This window comes from Camelus bactrianus, chromosome 17 (genome assembly GCF_048773025.1).
Source record: "Camelus bactrianus isolate YW-2024 breed Bactrian camel chromosome 17, ASM4877302v1, whole genome shotgun sequence".
Lineage (NCBI taxonomy): Eukaryota > Metazoa > Chordata > Mammalia > Artiodactyla > Camelidae > Camelus > Camelus bactrianus.
The window spans coordinates 60671501-60692805 of NC_133555.1; the positions used below are offsets into that span (position 1 = coordinate 60671501).

Here is a 21305-nt window from a genome sequence, read left to right on the forward strand (position 1 = left end):
GAGGAGGACCTGAGTGCCCCCTGAAACATTTCTAGTTTTAAAAACATACTTAATTAGGGGGAAGTGATAAACAGTTGATCCCTTCAAAATATTCGGTTATCCAAGGAACAACAGCACCTCAGCATTGTAAGAGGATTAACTCAGTCATCAATAACCATCACTATAGGTATGAGAAAACAGTGTTAGGAGTTACAAAATGGTCTCAAGATCATGCAGGTCAGAACTGAGAACCGTCCAAAGCATGTGCTGCATGATAGTCTCTCTAAGCTACCTGAGGCTTGGTCTGCTCCTGACACAGGGCAGATGGTCTGAGAAAACCACACTCCTCAGGGGACCCCAGGGAGTTGACAGAGTTGAGTTTGGGTTCCTGATCATCTTCTAAGTTTGGAATTTTGAGATTCTTCTGCACCTGTCCTTCCTCCAGAACAGAATCTGATTCAGGCGGGATTCCAAGGACTGAGGCATGTGTCAGGCAAGAGAGCAGGCATGGCTGGATGAGAGCATCGCCAGTGCCATCAACAAAGAGGCCAGGGCACTGAGATTTCCAGTGACTTAGCATCCTGGCTGGGAGGGGTCATGTGTTCTACAGTGAGTTCTGAGTATACTGCACCGCCCTCGAGGACCTGCAGGGGGCGCGCGAAGCCAGCGTGTCTTAGGTGGCGGTGCGCATGCGCAGTTCGCATCAGCAGCCAGCGTCTTCCCTGGGGGCGGAGCTTGTTTTCCTCAGGACTGAGCGGGCGGCGCCATGGAGGCTCCAGGACAGCGCTGCCTGCGTGTCCGCGGGAGGAGGACGCTCCCCGCCCGCTGTCTGAAGTTACTCCGGTTTCCCACGGCCTGAGCCCGCTTCCTGCCGGGGTGTGTGTGGACCTGACCGAGCTGGGGCCCCGGCCGGCTGGGCAGGAGGGGACGGGTGCGCTGGCGGGACCGCTTCGACTATTCTCCTTGCCCGCCGGGAGCGGGTGAGTGTCCGCGTCCATCCGGGCCGCTGGAGTGTCCGTGCCCCTGGTCCTCACTGCCCGGGCCCCCGCTCCCCCGTGTGATCGGGGGTGTGTACACTAAGGGTCAGGAGCCGGGATGCGGGTGTGAGTGTCCGCGCCCCTGGTCCTCACCGCCCGGGTCCCCCTTCCCCCGTGTGATTGGAGGTGTGTACACCGCGCGGGTCAGGAGCGGGGACGCAGGTGTAATGGGAAAGGGGCTGAGAAAGTACTGAAAGAGTTAAAGACAAGTGTGTAAAATCACATTATGTTAATTTTTATATTTTAAGTGTGTCAAAGTCAGAGTTTATCATGCTTTTACTTTCTTGTCTTTAAAGGCATGCAATCATTTATTTTATACTTAAAATATGCTTCTCATCTTATCTCGTTTTCAAGTCAAAATACTGCCATGGTTGACATTTTCTCATAATATAGTGACAATCTTCAACATGTGTGAATATAAACTCATTGAAAAAATCTTGCAGCATTCCATGGTGAGTAGTCTTGTTAAAAATAATATCCGGGCCGTTACTAAATTATTACAAAAATATAAATTTTTTTGAATCACTTTTAGAAGTTCCACACACACTGGTATTTTTAAAACACCAACCAGTGCATAGTGCTTAAGACCATTTAAGATGAAATATATTCAAACCTAAAACTTTAGAATACTCAAAAGGCAGGATAATGGCTGCTTTTTCATTGCAAATACATTTTTTCTTCATAAGTGCAAAATACGAAAGTATTCAGCTAAATTTTGTATATCTTTATTCAAAAAGTGAAATTAGAATATAATCTCCTTATTTTTTATATTAAGGCTATTTCCCATAAAAATTGGTATTTTTATCTGTAGGATCTTAATTGTCCATTCATTTGTTTTTTCTTTTGGTTTCTTTAACAGAGAGTGCATTCTTGTGTCTTTTTAGAGTTTTTAATTCTGCTAACTTATTCCAAGAGACTTTCTGACACTGATAGTAAATAAGGGGAGAGCCCTTATAGTAACTGTGCATCTTTTCATGTAGTCAGGATTTTTTTTTTTTTTGGATAACATTATTTTACAATTTCCACTTGGTTCACAATATTATCCCATTATGAAAACTCAATGAAAAATTGTAATCTGTTTACACCAAGACACTTATTTCAGCACAGTGTGCTTGCTGATATGATTTTACATTAGATTATAATATAATTATTTTATTTGATTTACATATATACTAATACACATTTTATATATGTACACACATATATGAATATCTACTAAATGCCATTAATTTGCATGGGGTGGTAGCTGATAACATGTGATCTTTCTGACCATTGGCTATTATGTGTGTCTAACGTACTTCTTAGAACAGATACTAGAACATCACACCTCTGATTATACAGTATTTTAAAGGTTATATTTTATTTTATTTATTTTTAAACATTTTTTATTGAGTAATAGTCATTTTACAATGTTATGACAAATTCCAGTGTACAGCACAATTTTTCAGTTATACATGAACGTACATATATTCATTGTCACTTTTTTTTTTTGCTGTGAGTTACCACAAGATCTTGCATATATTTAAGATTCCACACATGAGTGATCTCATATGGTATTCCTCTTTCTCTTTCTGTTCTGCTCCACCTAGAATAACATTCTCCAGGAGCACCCATGTCTCTGCAAATGGCGTTATGTTGTCAGTTTTTGTGGCTGAATAGTATCCCATCATATAAATATCCCACATCTTTATCCAGTCATCTGTTGATGGACATTTTAGGCTGTTTCCATGTCTTAGCTGTTGTAAACAGTGTAGAGAAATCAGCTGAAAACCTTATGGGGGTTCCCTTGTAACTCACTCTGTTTTTCTCTTGCTTCCTTTAGGATCATTTCTTTATCCTTGACTCTGGCTATCTTGATTAGGATGTGCCTTGGTGTGGGTCTGTTTGGGTTCTTCCTGTTTGGGACCCTCTAAGCCTCCTGTGCTTGGATATGATTCCTTCTTTAGGTTTGGGAAGTTTTCAGTCATGAGTCCTTCCCATACCTTTTCAATCCCCTTTGTTCTTTTTCCCCTTCTGGAACTCCTATTATGCATAGATTCGCACACTTTATATTACCCCATAGGTCCCATATATTGTTTTCATTGTTTTTTATTTGTTTTTCTCTCAGCTGTTCTGATTGGGTGCTTCCTGTTGTCCTGTCTTCTAGATCACATATTTGTTCTTCTGTATTTTCTAGTCTGCTTTGCACAGCATTTAGGTCAGCTCTCATCTCAGCCAATGAGTTTACTAATTCTACTTGGTTCTTCTCTATAGTTTCTATTTCATTTTTGACATATTTTATATCCCTAAACCCTATTTCTTTTAGTTCCTTCAGTACTTTGATCACTCTTTTCTTGAAATCTTGATCTAGTAGGCCATCAATGTCTATTTCCTTGATCATGCTTTCAGGGGATTTCTCTTGATCTTTTAATTGGGAGTGGTTTCTCTGTTTATTCACATTGCTCATATCTCTCTGGCACCGTGGCTTAAGGAGTATCAGTTACCTACTTAACCTGGAGATGGTGTGCCCTTAATGATTTGATCGAGAGGTCTTTGTGTCTTCGTCCTGCTTCGAGAACTCAGCTTGCTGTTTCATAGGCCTTCTGTTGGCGCCCTCATCTGTGCTGCTCTCAGTGGCTGTTGGCTAGCAGATTGTGCCCCCTCCTAACACTAGGTCAGGAGCTGAGCTCTTACCCAGTGGGCGGGCAGGTCACTCCCCCTCCTGATGCCACAGTCAGATGCTGTGCTCAGGGGGAGGCAGGTGGGCAGATCACACCCCATCCCAGCACCGTGGTCAGGTGCTGTGCCCTCTCCTGGTGCTGGTCACTCCGCTGCTCTGTGCAGCTGCCTGCTCTGCCTCGGGTAGGCGGTCTGTAGGTGGGCTCGGGGAAGACCGCGGAACAGCCCCGCCTACGCTCTGTGCCAAATCTGAGCTCCTTGTTTCTCTTGGCAGCACAAGTTCTCTGAGGTGTCAGGGTAGAAAGATCCTCCCTGCCTCAGGCTATAAACAAGCCTCAGTCCTGCCTAGGAGGTTGTGGAGCCCCCACGTGCAGATTCAGGCCTCAGCCCCGCCCCCACCCGGGCACTATGCACAGGAGGAGATGGTAGCTGTGGCTGAGCCCTGCCTCTCTTCTTGCGGGATGTGCCAGTAATGGCACAGGTCTGAGGAGACAAAGGCTAAAGCACCCCTCCCCCCAGGGCACATGCCTGTTTACAGTTTTGTTTACCTTCTGAGTTAAAATTTACCTGACAATGAGATGTATAAATTAGGCTTTTGAGGTTCATCCTTGTATCAGTAGTTGATTCTTTTTTATTGTTGAATAGTATTCCATTATTTGAATATACTATCATTTGTTTTATCTATCCTCCTACTAATAAATACTTAGGCTTTGGATATCTTTTTTTGCAAGCAAACATTTTTTTAAAAAATGCAAATATAATATACATGCTTAAATGTGAACACATCTTAAGTATGCAGCTCAGTGATTTTTCACAAAGTAAACACATCTATGTAACCTTCATCCAGTCAAGAAACAGAACATTGCTGTTCCACTTTGGGTTTCTTCCCAGATACTACGGCACCCCTTTGATGGACTCACCATCCTAAATTCAGCCACCATGGATTGGCTTTTTTGCTTTTGAAATTTTTCGTCCCATACTTTCCTCTCAAAATTATGTAAGATTCATCCACTAGTGTTTTCTGTAAACTAGTATATTTATTTTTATTGCTTTAAAGTATACAACTTGTATACATGTGCCACCACTTATGGTCATGTATTGTTGAAAAGTGTTTGGGTCATTTTCTATTTGGGGGTATAACAAATAGTGATTATGAGAATTTTCTGGATGTCCTTTGGTGCTCAGATGTAGAAGTTTCTGAAGGGTACACACATGGGTTACCCTTGGTAATAGGGTGTGTGTGTGTGTGTGTGTGTGTGTGTACACATATACACACACACATATACATATATAACTTTCATTCAAAAAGCCTATTTCCAAAGTATTTGTAAGAATTTATATTCCCACTGGCCATGTGTAAGAGTCCCCATTGCTTGTTGCCCTCACCAATGCTTCGTATCACTTAACAACTAACTATTCTAGTGGATGCCTAATGGTGTTCCAAGTGTGGGTTTAGTACGTATTTCCATTATTACTAAAGAGGTCAGCCCCTTTTCATAGCTTATGTGGATTTTTTTGTGTGTGTGAGAAGCACCTGTTCAATTTTTTTGCACATTTTAATATTAAGGTTCTGCCTTTTTCTCCACTGGTTTTTGTTCTTTATATGCCCTAGATACAAGTCTTTTGTTGGATATAGGTATAGCAAATATATTTTCCCACCGTGTGGCTTAGCTTTTCACTTTCTTAATGGTATCTCTTGATAAAAATAATTCTTAATTTTACTGAAGTCCAACTTAAAACTCTTCTTTTATGTTTAGTGCTGTGTCCTGTTTAAGAACTCTTTGCCACTTCAAAGTCATTAAAATATCTCCTACACTATTTTCTAGATGCTTTATTTTGGTGGGGGATTAGGTTATTTATTTTAATGGAGGTACTGGGAGTTGAACCCAAGACCTTATGCATGCTAAGCACACATTCCACCGGAGCTTTACCCTCCCCCAGATGCTTTGCTTTATGTTTCAAATTTATTAGATTTATAATCTATCTAAAATTACTGTTCATGTATGGTACAGGGTTTAATTCAATACTGTTCCATTGGTCTATATGTCTAACTTTAGGTAGTTATCACATAGACTTAATATTGTTTTATAATAAGTCCTTTAACATTGTTCTTTAATATCATCTTGGCTATTGGCCCTTCACCCTTCTCTATGTATTTAGAATCAGCTTGTCAAGTTCTACAAAAAAACAGTAACAACAATTAACTTTTGGGGATTTTGATGTGCACATGTAAATCTTTGAATCAGTTGAAGGGGAACTGACATCTTTAAAATGTTGAGCCCTCCAATCCATAAATTTGGATTATCTCCCCTATACTTATTTTTATAACTGCTGTAACAAATTATCACAAATTTTGCAGCTTAAAGCAACACAAACTTAATGTTTTATGGTTCTGTAGGTCGTCAGGAACAGGTATCACTTGGCTAAAAATCAAGATGTCAGCAGCACTATGCCGTTCTGTAGGTCAAAGGAAGAAAGTATTTCCTTGTCTTTTTCAGCTTCTAGAGTTCACCCACACTTCTTTACCCATGGCCCTTCCTCTATCTTCAAAGCTAACAGCTTTACAGCTTTCTAATCCCTCTTCCAAAGTCATATCTTTCTGACCACAGCTGGGAAAGATTTTCAATTTTTAAGGACTCCTGTTGTTAGACTAGGCCCATGTAGATAATCCAGGCTAATCTCCCTGTCTCAGAGTCCTTAACCTGATACATCTGCAAAATCCCCTTTGCCATGTAAAATAACATATTCACAGATTTCAGGATTAGAGCATGGATATAGGTAGGGGTCAGTGTGGTGCACTATTCTGTTTATCAAACTGTTTAACATTTGACGCTTTCTGACTAACGTACAAGATAGAAGACCCTGATCATGTTTAGAATGCTTCCTCTGCAAAATATTGGGCACTGAGTTTATTTGAAAGGACTGAAAATAATATTACCACAAGAATGGTTTCCTAATTCTACTGACATTTACTTACTTTATACTTAAATACCCAAAATGGTCAGCCAGGAGTGGAATCTTGGCAAATAAAATAAAAGTATAATTCAAGCTTTTATCACTGAATTTACTAGCTAATTCTATTTTAGAAACAGACAGAAAATAAAACAATTTAGAGTAAGTCTGCTTACTTATATATTAAGTGAACATAAAGTTTTAAAAGCATGTCTGAATATGGGATAAAGTGAGCATCATAAAATGTAATGTTAATATTTAGTACCTGCAAATCAAACTCCCAATTTATAAACAAGTTCATACTGTATAGCACAGGGAACTATATCTAATACTGTTTTGTAGTAACTTATGGTGAAAAAGAGTATGAAAATGAATATATGTATGTTCATGTATGAATGAAGCATTATGCTGTACACCAGAAATTGACACAACAGTGTAAACTGACTACATATATATATATATTTGAAAGGACTATATATACCAAGAAAAAAATTAGATTGATAACCAACAAAAAAATCTGTCAGTAATATAATGCTAGAAACAGACACAAAAGAAAATCTCAGGCATACATCTGTTTATAGAGTCCTAGAAAAAATAGTGCCTATGCAAGCCCCTGAATAACATGAGAAAATAGGAAAGGCAATATAAAAGTTCAAAATGCTTTGCTATGTAAGAGCTGCAAGGTGACTCAGACACAAACTTAAGTGGTCAAAATGTTTATATAATTAATGATAACTTAAAGTAATTGAGGACATCATTTTAAATGAGATAAAAATAGCTGCTTAATTTCCATATTACTAAGCAAGTCATTTCTGTTTATAGTAGGTTTATATTATTTTTATATGTATTTATATTTTATAAAGACATCAACTTAGATCCTGGCTGATAACTGACAGTGGAGCAACTGATTGATTTAAATAGGTATCATAGACTTATCAGATTTCATATGCTTTAAATATACATTAATTATTAGCTATCAGGAAGAGTTCAATTTTCATTTATTCTAACACAGCTGTGTCACAGGCAGGTTACTCTGTATTTACAATGGAGAATCATGATAGATATAAAGATATCAAGCCTTATTGAACTTCATAGGGGTGCTTTTATAAGAAAAGGAGAATAAAATAAGAAAAATCTAAAATACTACTTTTTTTATAGTGTTCTAACAGTTTTATCTTATTTTTATTTTTTTACTGAGTTATAGTCCGTTTACAATGTTGTGTCAATTTCTGGTGTACAGCACAATTTTTCAGTACTTTACGAATATACGTATATTTGTTTTCATATTTTTCCCCATGAGCTACTACAAAATTTTGAATATATTTCCCTGTGCTATACAGTATAAACTTGTTTATCTATTCTATATATACCTGTCAGTATTTACAAATCTTGAACTTCCAGTCTGTCCCTACTCACACCCTGTAAAATACTATTAAATCAACATATATTTATGAAGAACTATGAAAAATGGGAAACTATAAGTTGTTTCTTTAAATTGGAGCAAAGAGAACTACTTTAACTGGAAAATAGTTAAAATCTGGCAAGTTTTATGATTTCATGTTCACCCCTGACAGCTTTTTTTCCTCCTTTCTCCTTCAATCTTTTTTGGACCTTCTAAAGAATTAAATTAAAAAAAAGAAAAAAAAAAAGAAAGAAAGAAAGAATAAAAGAAAATTAAGAAACAGATTTGCATCTAAAATAACCTCCTAACTGGAAAGATTGTATACTTTGTGAAAAATTTACAGCTGCCGACTTATGATCTATGTCTCTGTCCACACTGCCTTACTTGTTAGGAAGGGTCTTAAAAGAAAAAAAAAAGTAAAGAAAAATAGCAAATTATAATGGCTTTTACATTTTAAATTCTTTTCTATGTGTCTACAATCTGCTCTATCATGAGTTATTAAGATAAACATTATCAGCTATACTCTACTTTCCTATCATGCACATTGTGACTCTGAGAAGCATGCACGCTCTAACTTACCATCTGCAGGTGGTGTACAGGTTAATGCAGTTCTTTTGACAATATATGGTTTTGTAGTCTAGTTGTCTAACTACTACATAATGGAAAAGATGTAGAACTACTGGTACCACTGCCCTCGGTCTCTGTCATTTACCTTAAACATACCTGGAAAAGTAGATTCAAAAACTCATTGGCAAGAACATTTTTCACACTCCAGATATGATATTCCTCTAGAGTTAAGATGGCCATTCTGAAAGAGAAACTATATTTAAGAATATCTTAAATCTTCATCTTCTTATATTATTTGAATAAAATCTGTTTTATTAAACTTGCAATGGTCATTTGTCTGAAAGAAAACTAATGATTTAATGTAGATGCTATGTGTTCATCTGAAAGTAGGCCAGCAAGAATAAGTTCAAAAGTAACCAAACTCTGAAGTAGTCAGTCACAACGTGGGCAATTTATCACCAAAAATCTTCTTCCTCCAGTAAGACCTGGGAAATAACTCACAGTATCTTCTGGTTCAAGGTGAAGTTTACTAACAGAACCCACAAAAGGTTCTGGTTAGAGAAAAAGGACTATTTACTAACTTTGAAAGCATCTTTCCAAACTCTCTGGATTATGCCCTTTGACCCTAACAATTTTCTAAGATCTTCTTTAAAACATCTGGCAATATTATTAGACTTCTTAAGAGATTTAAAAGAACTAAATATATATAATAAATGAGTATCTATATTAACATTTCCTCAAAATAAAATTTAACATTACTTTCACAAGTTGAATAAAGCAGTATTTTTTTTTTTTGGTGTCAAAGTGTACCAAAAATTACATTTATATACAGTAGGCAATATTTCTTGGCAGGCAAAAATATAACCAAATGCTTCTTACTTCATGTTTTGAACAATCACCTTAACAATCCTAGATGAATAATAATGTTCTTAGCTTTTATTACTTAATTATATTTTTATTATCTAATGATTTATTATTTAATGATATTTAATATTTATTATTAATGATATTCATGTATTCATTCAATATATAATACCATTTATTATAAGAAAAGATTTTAAAGCACTATGATGGTAATTATTGGCTTTCATGATGCAACTTCCATAAAAGTATATTAATACCAATGTAATGGTACAAAATAATGGGTAATATTGTCACAGTCTAGTCACCAGTGAATATGGGTAATAGGTTTGTTTGAAAGATCCAAATTCTATTCTAAATTTTTACCATTTCATTATTATGGTTACACGGAGATGGAGCAGCTAAATGATCTTTTTTTTTAATGTTCAAAATTACAGCCATAAGAAGAAACACGGTCTTACATAAAAATAGACAGCGATGATAACTTCCATACTTATCAAACACCCAGAAAAAAGGCAATGGAAATTGTATCTCTACATAAGGTATTTCCTAACAGAAACTTTCCTATGTTTCTGTATTCATATATACCAAATAGAAATGGCTACCTTAGTTTTGGGCAGAAAAGTAAATGAAGACAGTTATCTGAATTGCCAAACAAAGATCAAGCCCAGAAAAATTCATTTCTATTATTTATTTCTGTTGAGTGTCAGTTAATAAGACTATGATGATTTCTTCTGGATTTGTGATTGAAAAAAAAAGTTACTTATTTTTCTAAGCCTGTATAAGACCACTGTGGTCTACATCCTTCCATCTGCTACTTGGTACATGTCAACATTTGAATAGAAAGGGTCAAATTAACTCATATGTGTCTCACATATATGGATTATCTTCAGTTTCACAGGGATACATAGACATTAAGGCAAACCTATTATAATATCTTTAATAAATGTTGTGAAACTAAAAAAAATTCAAGGCTTTATTCTTAGTAAAGTACATGTTTGTTTCTGCTATTATACACTTATTCTGGCTGCTATTAAAAAACTTAGAACAGACCCTCACCAATATTATTGAAAAAAAAAATTTAAAACTATATACACCACCCAGATTGAGATAAAAAATAATTCCCATCATCCCAGATATCCTATGGTCCTTCCCAGTTAAATCACCCATCTCCAAAATCACTATTGTAACACTTATTAACATGAGTTGTCTCTGTTCTAGAACTTCATATAAATTGAATTGTACAATGTGTTCTTTTATTCTATGGCTTCTTTTGCTCAATATAAGCTTTGTCTTACCATAATGTAATAAAATGGGAGAAGTAAAGATTATAAACTACAGATGGCAAGGGCTGTCTCTACTTAATTTTTATAAAATGCCTAGCTTATAAAATATAATGTTTTTATGTAAATAACACTTAATGGAGTTGTTTAAAGGTGGAATGGGATTTCCTTAGGGACAACTTGGAGGAATTGTAACCACAGGTCCAAATAAGCTTTTAGCAGGGATGATGTAGAAGAGATTCAAGTATGTACATGTAAGGTATGTATAACAATTCAGAATATAATGTATTTTTAGAAAAGAATAAATTAGTCTCTGCTAGACTCACCTTTGTGGTGTCATGTGCATTCTATGTATCTTCTACAATGTTGGATACATCCACATGTAATTCCTTTAAAACCAGAAACCCAAATCAGTAGTTAGGATAGAGAAGGTATAATTTAATTAGCCAGTAGCTGAAGTATAAAGTATTTTCGGTCAACTTTTTTTTTCTTTTTTTAATTACAGAAATAGATTGCTTGTTTGCCTTAAAAATTTATGACAATTTTCCAGTGGTTTCATTTTTTTAATATAATACATTCAGCTTATTAAATTTTCTAAGGCAAATTCTCTTCCCAATTTTGCATCTTTGGCTATGAATATTTTGAGTAGCATAATATAGAACCTAGAAGTAGTAAGAAATCTTTTTCTCAACCTCTTTTAAAAAATTCTTCACTCTATGTTCCTGTTGGAAGTTTACATTCAAGAAGATGTATACAATCAGACTTTACCAGGGTATCATCGGTGCAGTTGTCCTTCCAGACCTCTAAATGTGCAACCACGTGTCTCTCAGTTCAACCCTAGAGAGAACTCCATCACCGTCAACATCAAATACCTTGAAACAAACTAAAGAAAAGAAACTCTTATGGAGGGAAATTACTTTCATATTCTGAAGTATAATACATTTTATTACAAGCTGCCCTAGTAAAATTACTTAGTTCCTCAAACAATTACATTCTGGATTAAGTTCTTATTTGGAGGAGATTGTGTCATTAAAGTCCTTTGAACTTGTAGGAATTCCTGTACACTTCACAAGTCTCTCTCCTTATATCACTAGCCAGCTTAGAGAACTCTATCCTTCACCTAAATCTAAAGTTAAATTTCTTGCAAACTGAAAAAGAAGGGCCAAGTTACTATACAATATCTCACAGATTTTGAGAAGGTAATTCAAGCTTTTAAATTAATTTCTAATATTTAAAACTGATCACTTCAGAGTTGATTCTTACAATGTTGAAAATATTCCATCTATATTAAGAATCAACAAAAAGCTGGTACAGTCAGCCCCCTGTATCCATTGGTTCTGCATTCACAGGTATAAACAATAGATCAAAAATTATATATATATATATATATATATAAATTTTCCCAGAAAGTTCTCAAAAGCAAAACTTGAATTTGCTATTCACTGACAACTATTTACATATCATTTACATTGTATTTACAAATAATTACATTGTATTAGGTATTACAAGTAACCTAGAGATGATTGAAAGTATACAGGAGGATGTGCATAGGTTATATGCAAATACTATGCCATTTTACATAAGGACTTGAGCATCCATGGATTTGGTATCTGAAGGGGTCTCAGAACCAATCCTCAGCAGATAATGAGAGATGACTGTATAAAGATTTTGCCTCTCCAGTGTAATTAATGTGCACCCAATATTTTTGCCTAAGAACAATCTCAAATCTTCAATGAAGTTTATATACAACAAGCTAAAAATCCAAAATATCAGCACTTTGCTAATTAACATCAATATCAGCAAAATTGCTAGTTAGTCTAGTTGGTTAACTTCCACTAGTCCACTGGCAAAAAATAAATTAAAAAAAAATTTAAGACAATAATTAAACTCAATTGAGAAACAAAGACTTCAGCCTCTTTAATACCAGAACTTTAATGTGAACAAATAATCTATCATAAAGCCAGGTTAGAGTAATGGTATACTATCAGGGAAGATAAAAGAAATCTAAAGTTTTAAGATTAAATAATTATCTACTTCACACACCCGTGTAACAATTATGCTATTAAATTAACTGAGTGCATCACAGTACAACATTACAAAAGAATATTGAACTAATAAGTATCATACCCAAAATACGCAGTATTTGTGAAGCTGTATTTTAGAAATATGCAGAGATAATGACCCTAGTGAATATACAAGAATTAGGTTCCAATTAAATGTAAACTGCTGCATTTTCCTAACCAAATATGGTTAAGATTTATTAATGTAATATGCTTATAAATTACGCTATAATATTTTAGCTAGGTTTAAAAGATAAATTTAGTATTTAATAAAATTGTTTTATCATAAATTTAATTTTGCTAATATCAATATACACAGTGCTAGAAAATAAGTTGGAATTCAAGTTAAGCTAGACAAATTTTCTATATAGACTACCAGAAAATATTTTCTATATGCTTAACATTTTCAAACACATCATGAATGATGTAGTTCATTTATCATGAATTGTACATTCATCTGGAAAATCAACCATTATTAATAACAAAGATCTTAAATTACTCCACAGTAAAAAAGAATAGATGATTGAACCTTTACACTGACCTCAGTAAAACCTCAGCAAGAGATTGCTATTTGCCAAAGGGATGAAAATTCAAGCCTTAATCAGATGATTTTTTACATGAATGGATGCTAATTTTTTTCTCTGTATAGCTTCCAAATTTTGTGATGTTTAACACACTTACATTTCTGTCTTTCAGCCAGAGGTCCTCTGCAACAAGCTGATAACCCACAGGATATCTCCTTAAAATCTATGTGGCTGTCATGATTTTCACCAAAAGCATTAAATAAACCTGTAAAATAGGAACACAGAATAAATCACAGCCAACAAACTTCCTGTTAATAATGACATGCTTATGAAAGGAGGCATGACTCGCATAAACTGACTTAGTTTTTAAAAGTTATCAGTAGTTTCCACTGTCTTAGGAAGTTTTTTTTTTTCCCCTGGAATAATTATAACCAAAATTTAACTTCCTAGAAGAAAATACTATCATTTAGTGTTTGGTTTTGTCTGCCTACCTGTCTCTATCTTATATTAATTCCAAAAGTCAAAAGCGATTGTAGAATGTAAAAAATAAAAATATATTTTAAAAATTTAACTGGAAAAAAGTCAGAGACCACAATTATCCTAATTTGGAAAGACTAAGAAGAAAAAAGAAAAAAGAAGAAGAAAAGTTGAACTCTATCAAAGATATACTGTGTTGTTATTAACAAGCTTCATACAACTCCTTCATGAAGCAAAGAAAACTAACACACTATATTATAAGAGAAAGAAATTCTGTACTGCAGTCTTCATTGTACCACTTAATCTGTATAAATAAATATATTAAATTTCAGAAATAAAGGGCAATTTATAATCTAATCCTGTGGTTTTTAAACTTTTCATAAAAAATAAATGGAATCATTTTGTTTTCAAATGAAATGATTTCTCAATCTCTAATTCTAAAAAGGTAAAAACATAACTGCACTGCTGAAGTGGAAGCCCTGTCTGTTCTAGCTCCCCTAACAAATATTACTAAAACACACTAGAAACCTGAAGAATAGACTGTCTATTTCAAGAATCTAATTCTGTGCCCTCAAAGAGCAGAAAATTGAAGCTAAGAAGTAGTTAAATGACTTGCTAAAAGTAAGAAATTTTTTTAAAAAGGTCTGAATCAGAAGCAGAACCCAAGCTTTCAGATTTCAAATAGTTTTTGTGATTATCAGCCACAACTACTCCTTGTAAACCTCATTTAATATATATATATATACTATACATATATATATATATATATAGTAGTGGAAAGTTTAGAGCTAAGTGGGGACCTTAGAGATGGTCTAGTCCAGTGGTTTCTTAATTTTTTAAGGGTGGGGGAAGGATACAGCAGTGGAACCTTCTTCTATATAAAAGAAATACAATAGACACTACTCAGCTGAGGAAGAGGTGAGGTCACGTGTGGAAGCTAGAGCTTTGCCTATTCAGTGTCCACCACCCTGACCCTGCACCAGATGCTGAGGCACCGCACTGGAGCACAGTTTCATAATGATTGTCTTGGTCAAACTGATTTTATATATGAGAATATTCAGGTGCAGAAAGGTAAACCAACTTACACAAGGCTCCAAAGGTGGAACAAGTCTCACGTGTTTACCAAAGAACATTTGTAGAAAATAGAAGGATTCCCATCTTCACTCAGAGATGGACAAATTGGTGGTGAAGCCAATGGGCCAAATGTCTCTAAATCAAATCATCCAGTTCGGGATTGAGCCCTCAGCAACCAACAGCATTTCTCCAGATGAATGATGTCTGATTACTCCACTGACAATCAAATCATAAAAGATTATAAAATCTCACTCTTCTCTTCTGGACAATTAATTAGTTCATCCTGATAATGTAACTTCTAAAGATACATTTTAATTTCCCAGTTAAACTGTTAAAAAAACTACCTAAAACAAAAACTCTGAAAGACAAATATACTGTATCTAATACAAGTGGCATGCAAATTAAATTCAAATTAACATAAAACAGGCTTTAAAATTGGAAAAAAAATTGCAATTTCCCATTAAGCAGGCTGTTTAATTCCAACATGTAAAATAATAAACTAAGATATTTATTTTTTGCTTCCCACACTTTTATCTGTATTCACTTTGGTGATATTAATCTCTATCTTGGATTTGAAAATTCTTGATCATAGTCTCTCCTGGCTACACAGGTAACACACTAATAGCAGAATCTCTGTTTGATTTATCCTGTCATTATGGTAACCACTTACACATTTAATACTTATTAAATAAATGTACAAAGGGGATAGACCTAAGCTTCTCCTTCTTGGTCCTAAAATTCTTACTACCCCTCCTATAAAGGCAGGAGCCTCCTCTGTAGGACAGAGTGTAAGTGTATCTCCTGAGAAGGATTCCCCAACAAGGGCTGTCTTTACAGCGTGCTTTTAGATAAGATGTTTTTATGGGACATTTCAATAAAAGGATCAAGGACCTAAGCTTCCCAGTATGGTGGGAGTTGTGATGGGCATGGGAGGATGCTCACTTGGGAGGATGAGATGTTAAAGACACTAACAGTGAAAAGGACAGGGCAAGATGAAGGGCGATTGGGAAACAGGACCACAGAGATGTGAAATCTACTTCCCACTGTCATCTAAGTGATACCTACTTGAAAGAAATATTTTTACAGTTAAATTCTATAATGGGGGGTTATTTAAATGAAGCACACATATACTCAATGAGTAGATCACATAATTTTTAGAGATTCAGAGTGCATTAGCATTTTCAGAGTACTTTTTACATCAATAACTAGTATTTATAAATTCCTGTGCGCTAAATAATTATGTGGAATTATTTCCATTTTGCTTTTAGACTTACTACAGCTTAACCTATTCAATGCACTGATACAGAGTAATTTTTCTAATGAATAAAAATGATAATATACAACCTTGTTAAAGATTCTTTAATTTCTCCATCACCAGATTTATGAACACTTAGGCCTATGTGTCAGGCCCCATTTCTTGCCAGCTTTTTCACCAACACCTTACATTTAGGTTATATTGCATTACCCAGAGGTCGGGAAATGTTCTTTCACACATCCATGTCTTTATTAGGTCCTGTGTCCTCTGAGGAGAAACCTTCTCCCCACTTTCACATCCTTCCATTTTACAGCCTAACCACTAATCCTTCTGTAAACACCTTCTAATGCTTTCCAACCTCACCAGCTACCCCAGGGTTTTAACTTCTCTCCTCCACAACTGTCCTCCACTGTATATAGTATCCAATATTCAAGTGAAGTATGAGTCCTCATTTACAGGTCTGTGGCCTCTCTAGATTATAAAGTATTTGGATTCAGAAACCTTGTGCTTTTATCACTGTAGCTGCTAGAATTCATTTCATAGGACCTGATACATAGTAACCACACAATAAATACTTGCTGAATGAATGAATGAATGAATGAATAGCCAAGGCAATCTTCACAGCCAAGGCTTCCCCATCCCAGCTCAGTATTCTTTCTGTTATATCAAAGAGACTCTGCCCCATGAAACAATAGACCCTGCACATTTTAACAAATGTATACAATTATTAGGAACTATTATTAGAACAGAGACTAGCACTACTGTTCTCATAGTTATGTCACATAAGTAGTGTATTAAAGCTCATTCTGATTTGTTATTTATACAAATCAGCTATGTCTGTCACCAGTTTAAATATTAGTAATTTAGAAAACAAAAGTTATTGATTTATCCACTCATCAAAAAACATTATGACAGATCTACTTACATACCTCTTTTGTCAGTTTATATACCAACTGGAAAAGAAGGGGTATACAGTCAACTCTGAGAGTATAATTGCCTGCAAAATAAATAAGAGAGTATTTTAATACCTCCAAATGGACTTCAAACCTGTATTTAATTCTAACTTTATTTTCTAATTATAAACAAGATATAACAGATTTCAAATTGAAGGCATCATTCCTGGAGAATTAAAAATAGGGTGGACCCTACAGATTATCATATTCAGTGAAGTATGTCAGACAGAGAAAGGCAAATATCAAATTATATCACTTATATGTGGAATGTAAACAAACAAAAAAATGATACAAATGAACTTATTTACAAACCAGAAATACATTCACGACATAGAAAAGAAACTATGGTTACCCAAGGGGAAAGGGGGAAGGGAAGAGAGATGTTAGGAGTTCAGGACTAACAAATATACACTATTATATATGAAACAGATAAACAACAAGGACCTACTGTATAGCACAGGGAATTATATTCAGTATCTTATAATAACCTATAATGGAAAAGAATCTAAAAACAATGTATATGTATATGTATATGTATATGTATATGTATATGTATATGTATAACTGTGTAACTTCGCTGTACATCTGAAACTAATATTACAAATCAAATGTACTTCAGTAAAAACAAATAAATAAAATTTTAGAATAGATAGATAGGTAGGTAGATAAATAGACAGACAGACAGTCTGGCTAAAACTAAAACACAAGGTGGAAATAACTCTTCAGGAGCCAGAGAGGCTGCAGCACACACTCAGGATAGGAGACTGCAGAGGCAGACTCTGCTGCTAAGGCCGCAGCTCCTGCAGTAACAGTAAGGGCCATTGCTCATTATGGCAGCAGTACCTAGGGGTCTTTGGCAAAGGAAGTGGTAAGGCCATAATGTTCACGTTTTTATTCATTCATTCAATTCAATATCAAGACGTTAGACTAGAGCGTGTCAGTAACTAACATGTATCCTGTGACACTTACCTAGAAATGACCATAACACGATGAAAGCCTACAGATGCACATGCCACATGTCAGGGTCAAAAGGAAGTCTGTAGTGGGTGCTTATTTCAGAGTTGTTCCAATACATACAGGAACTATTTCTGTATGAAATACTTTAGCCCAACTTTTAAAAATAGCTCCACAGGAAGAATGTCAAAAGTACTAAAGTTTTAAGTAGTAATCCAAGATAGGCCAATGGTAAATATACTAAAGAAATTAGGATCAATAGCTTAGTTATGAATCATATTGATTCATTTGAATCATAATAATGTTCTCTCTGGTAAAATGGAGAAATGGAGGTATTATTGAGGCATCTCATAGAAAGAGGATAATCCTAGTTTATGAGTTGGAGTTGACAGACTTAAATACTGGTATACTATTTAATGACAATCTGAAATAAAATTTACCTTCTGTGTATGAGTCTGCATTGATATATGCAACCTCTCTCTCCTGGAGTGTTTTCACATTCTCCTGTAGTTGAAGCAAAGCAGTCACTTAACTCACGGCATTTACAATTGTGGAAATACAAGCAAAACAAATTAACTCATTAAAAGAGTGGTTTGCAGATACCATTATAAATCAAATGCCTATGCCTTTGACCATAATTTTAAGAAAATGCCATTAACTGGTTGATAATACTAATGCAATTAAAACAAGAAAGAAAAATATTAGTGATGCTGTAGCCACTGTTCATAGCAACAGCAGGGAGACCCAGAGGAAAACTGTCCCTGATCCCCTGCACCATAATATGAAGGGGGAAGGCTCGGAGATGCTCAGCCTCACCCTGGATCTACTGGAAGAGAACTGCTCAAAGTAAGGCCTGGAAATCTGTATTTTTAAAAGGTGTCCCTGGCAATCCTTACAGACATTAAAGTATGAGACCCCTTGACGTTGGGGATCCAAGTAACTTTACCATATTAAAAGTGAGGAAGTTGGAAATTTGATTTATCAAGAATTTTTTGAAAGAGAAGATATTGATGAAAAAGAAAAAGGAGGGGAGGATAGAGAAAAAACTAGAGGGAGAGAAGAGTGGCTATTAGGACAAAGACAAGACATTTCTCTCTCACACATACATGCACACACGCACACACATTCTAGAAAAATACAGCAGAAGAAGACTAATGCCATCATACACATGGGAATATGCGGAGAGAGCTCTTTTCTTCTCTCTGTTTCTCTCTCTCTCTCTAGCTTGCTACCTTATAAGAGCAGTTACAGTAAAAACATTTAAAGCTGTGACTGGTCATCCCACAAATGAGAATTCTCACCTCTGCACTTGGCCACACGGGATAGATGACAGCTGATTCTGCTGCAGAGTTTCCATTATGACAGAGCTACAGTAGAAATAAAAAAGATTCCTTAACTATATGTAAAGGTAAATGTGCTGCTGAATATGATCAAGAAGCTAGTAGAAAATGGGAAACAATTTTCAAATTGTCTTTTAATTCAAATGAATTTAAATTAATGCAAGGCATATTATCTTGTATCTTGGATTTATTTTATCTGTATTCTAAGCTGCTTAAATTATAGAAAGACACATGTATTTCTATATACATGTATTCACAAGAAATTACATATTTCTAAAAGTAAGTGACCTTAATGAATAAGATCTGATTCATGTAAATAAGTGTATTATGAAATGCATGTTCATAACACCAACATAATAATAAGACTTTGCAATATACATGGAATCAAATATGATACAAGTAACTGTGATTTTATTCCCATACTTATTTGATTCATATTATTATTTTAAAGTATGCGGAAATGAGTCAGAAGGAAAGCATTTTAAAAACCAGACACAATGATAAGAAAGATATGATATTCTTTAAACCAATTCTATAAAATTTGGACTCATAAATGATGAACAAAACAGAGGATAGTCACAGGAAAGTGCTTTTTGGTGCACCTGCCTTTAAAAAAATACACAAGCCTACCTTGAACATGTAAGAACTTAGAGTTACTGGACAGAGAGCCTAAGGGAAGAAGATGAAAGAAGGGGGCCTATGAGAGACACTTTAAAATAAAGCATTAAGAGCCAGTGACAAATGAAAATTAAATCATAATTGAATTAAAAATAAATCCTTGAAATTTTAGAGTAATTCAATTTACAAAATCAATGTATTATACTTCCCAATCAGGCACTTTTGTAAATGGTAAAATATACGTATGGTTACAATTTAGTATGGAATCCATAAAGGAGAGACTATAATCAGAGTATAGTCATCTTAAAAGAGCATGTTGTTTTCCTAGATAGAAGAAATCCAAGGAAAATGTAAAAACTTGAAAATTAATGCCAAGGATCTATATCAGATTTTCAATAAGCTAATTCACTTGTCAGAAGCAGCTTCCTAGGTTTGACTATTTTCTGAGCTTACAGATTTTACTTATCACAAAACAAATATAAACAGAAACTAAAATATTTTAAAAATAATGAAAAAATTGGTTTGTACTTAGTAATTAAGAGGTTGTTTTGTTTTACCAAACTGATGTAAAAGCAAAAACAAACTCTATTTCTTAAATTTTCTTGAGTATTTATCCAAATTAAAACAATATCAGGTAATGGAACACATCTGTGATTACCCTGAGTTACATTTTGACCAAGAAGATACATTTTCTGTCTTAGTTACCTCAGCCCATTTGTGGAACCCAGAAGTCCGATTTTTTCTTCATCCCAGCCGGCAAAAATGGTAGTTCTTCTCGGTCTCCAGCCTGTAATCATTGTTAAAATACATGGTTAAGTACATCTGCCTAAAAACAAAGGAAAATTCACTCAAGTCACTTTCTGTCATCACTTGCCAAGGAAACATTATTTACCTCTACTAATCAGTTTTCCAAAATTCTGGACAACTTCTAATAAATCAGCAGTTCCACTGCTTAGGTCAATACCTCCAAATACCCAGAAGTCCTGATGATCTCCCAGAATAACACACCTGTTTGGAAAGGAAGGCATTCAAAAGAATGACAACTTAGAATGTATTACAAAGAGCAGTAATTTATGTTTTTAAATTAAACTTCCTCCTGTTTGAGTTTCCACCATAGAAAACCATCAAGGTAGTGTCTCCTTTTAGAATTTACCTTTTTTTCCCCACATTTAATTATATCACATCAACCAGGAAAAAAATATTAAGAGTTGATTAAAATTTATCTTCTCTTACTCCTGTAATCTTTGTAAAAACAAAATGTTTTAAGACATTTTAAAAAATTCACCAACTCACCAAGTTTCACAGATCCTC

The 21305-nt window shown here is 34.8% G+C and overlaps 2 long non-coding RNA genes across 2 annotated transcripts in view; one reads left to right on the top strand and one right to left on the bottom strand.

Annotated features, from left to right (window-relative positions):
• LOC141573815 (uncharacterized) overlaps positions 1-3054 on the top strand; it is a 588593-nt gene extending 585539 nt beyond the window's left edge. The window contains exon 10 of the long non-coding RNA XR_012500156.1: positions 2931-3054. This is a non-coding gene — a long non-coding RNA (uncharacterized LOC141573815). The remainder of the gene's footprint in view (positions 1-2930) is intronic.
• LOC141573816 (uncharacterized) lies at positions 1726-20663 on the bottom strand. Its single transcript, XR_012500157.1, has 9 exons — positions 20007-20663; positions 19338-19403; positions 18477-18540; positions 17059-17126; positions 14886-15090; positions 13481-13588; positions 11508-11622; positions 11066-11128; positions 1726-8836 (listed from the first exon to the last, which is right to left on the bottom strand). It is a non-coding gene; the product is annotated as an uncharacterized LOC141573816 (long non-coding RNA).
• Positions 20664-21305: the final 642 nt, after the last annotated feature.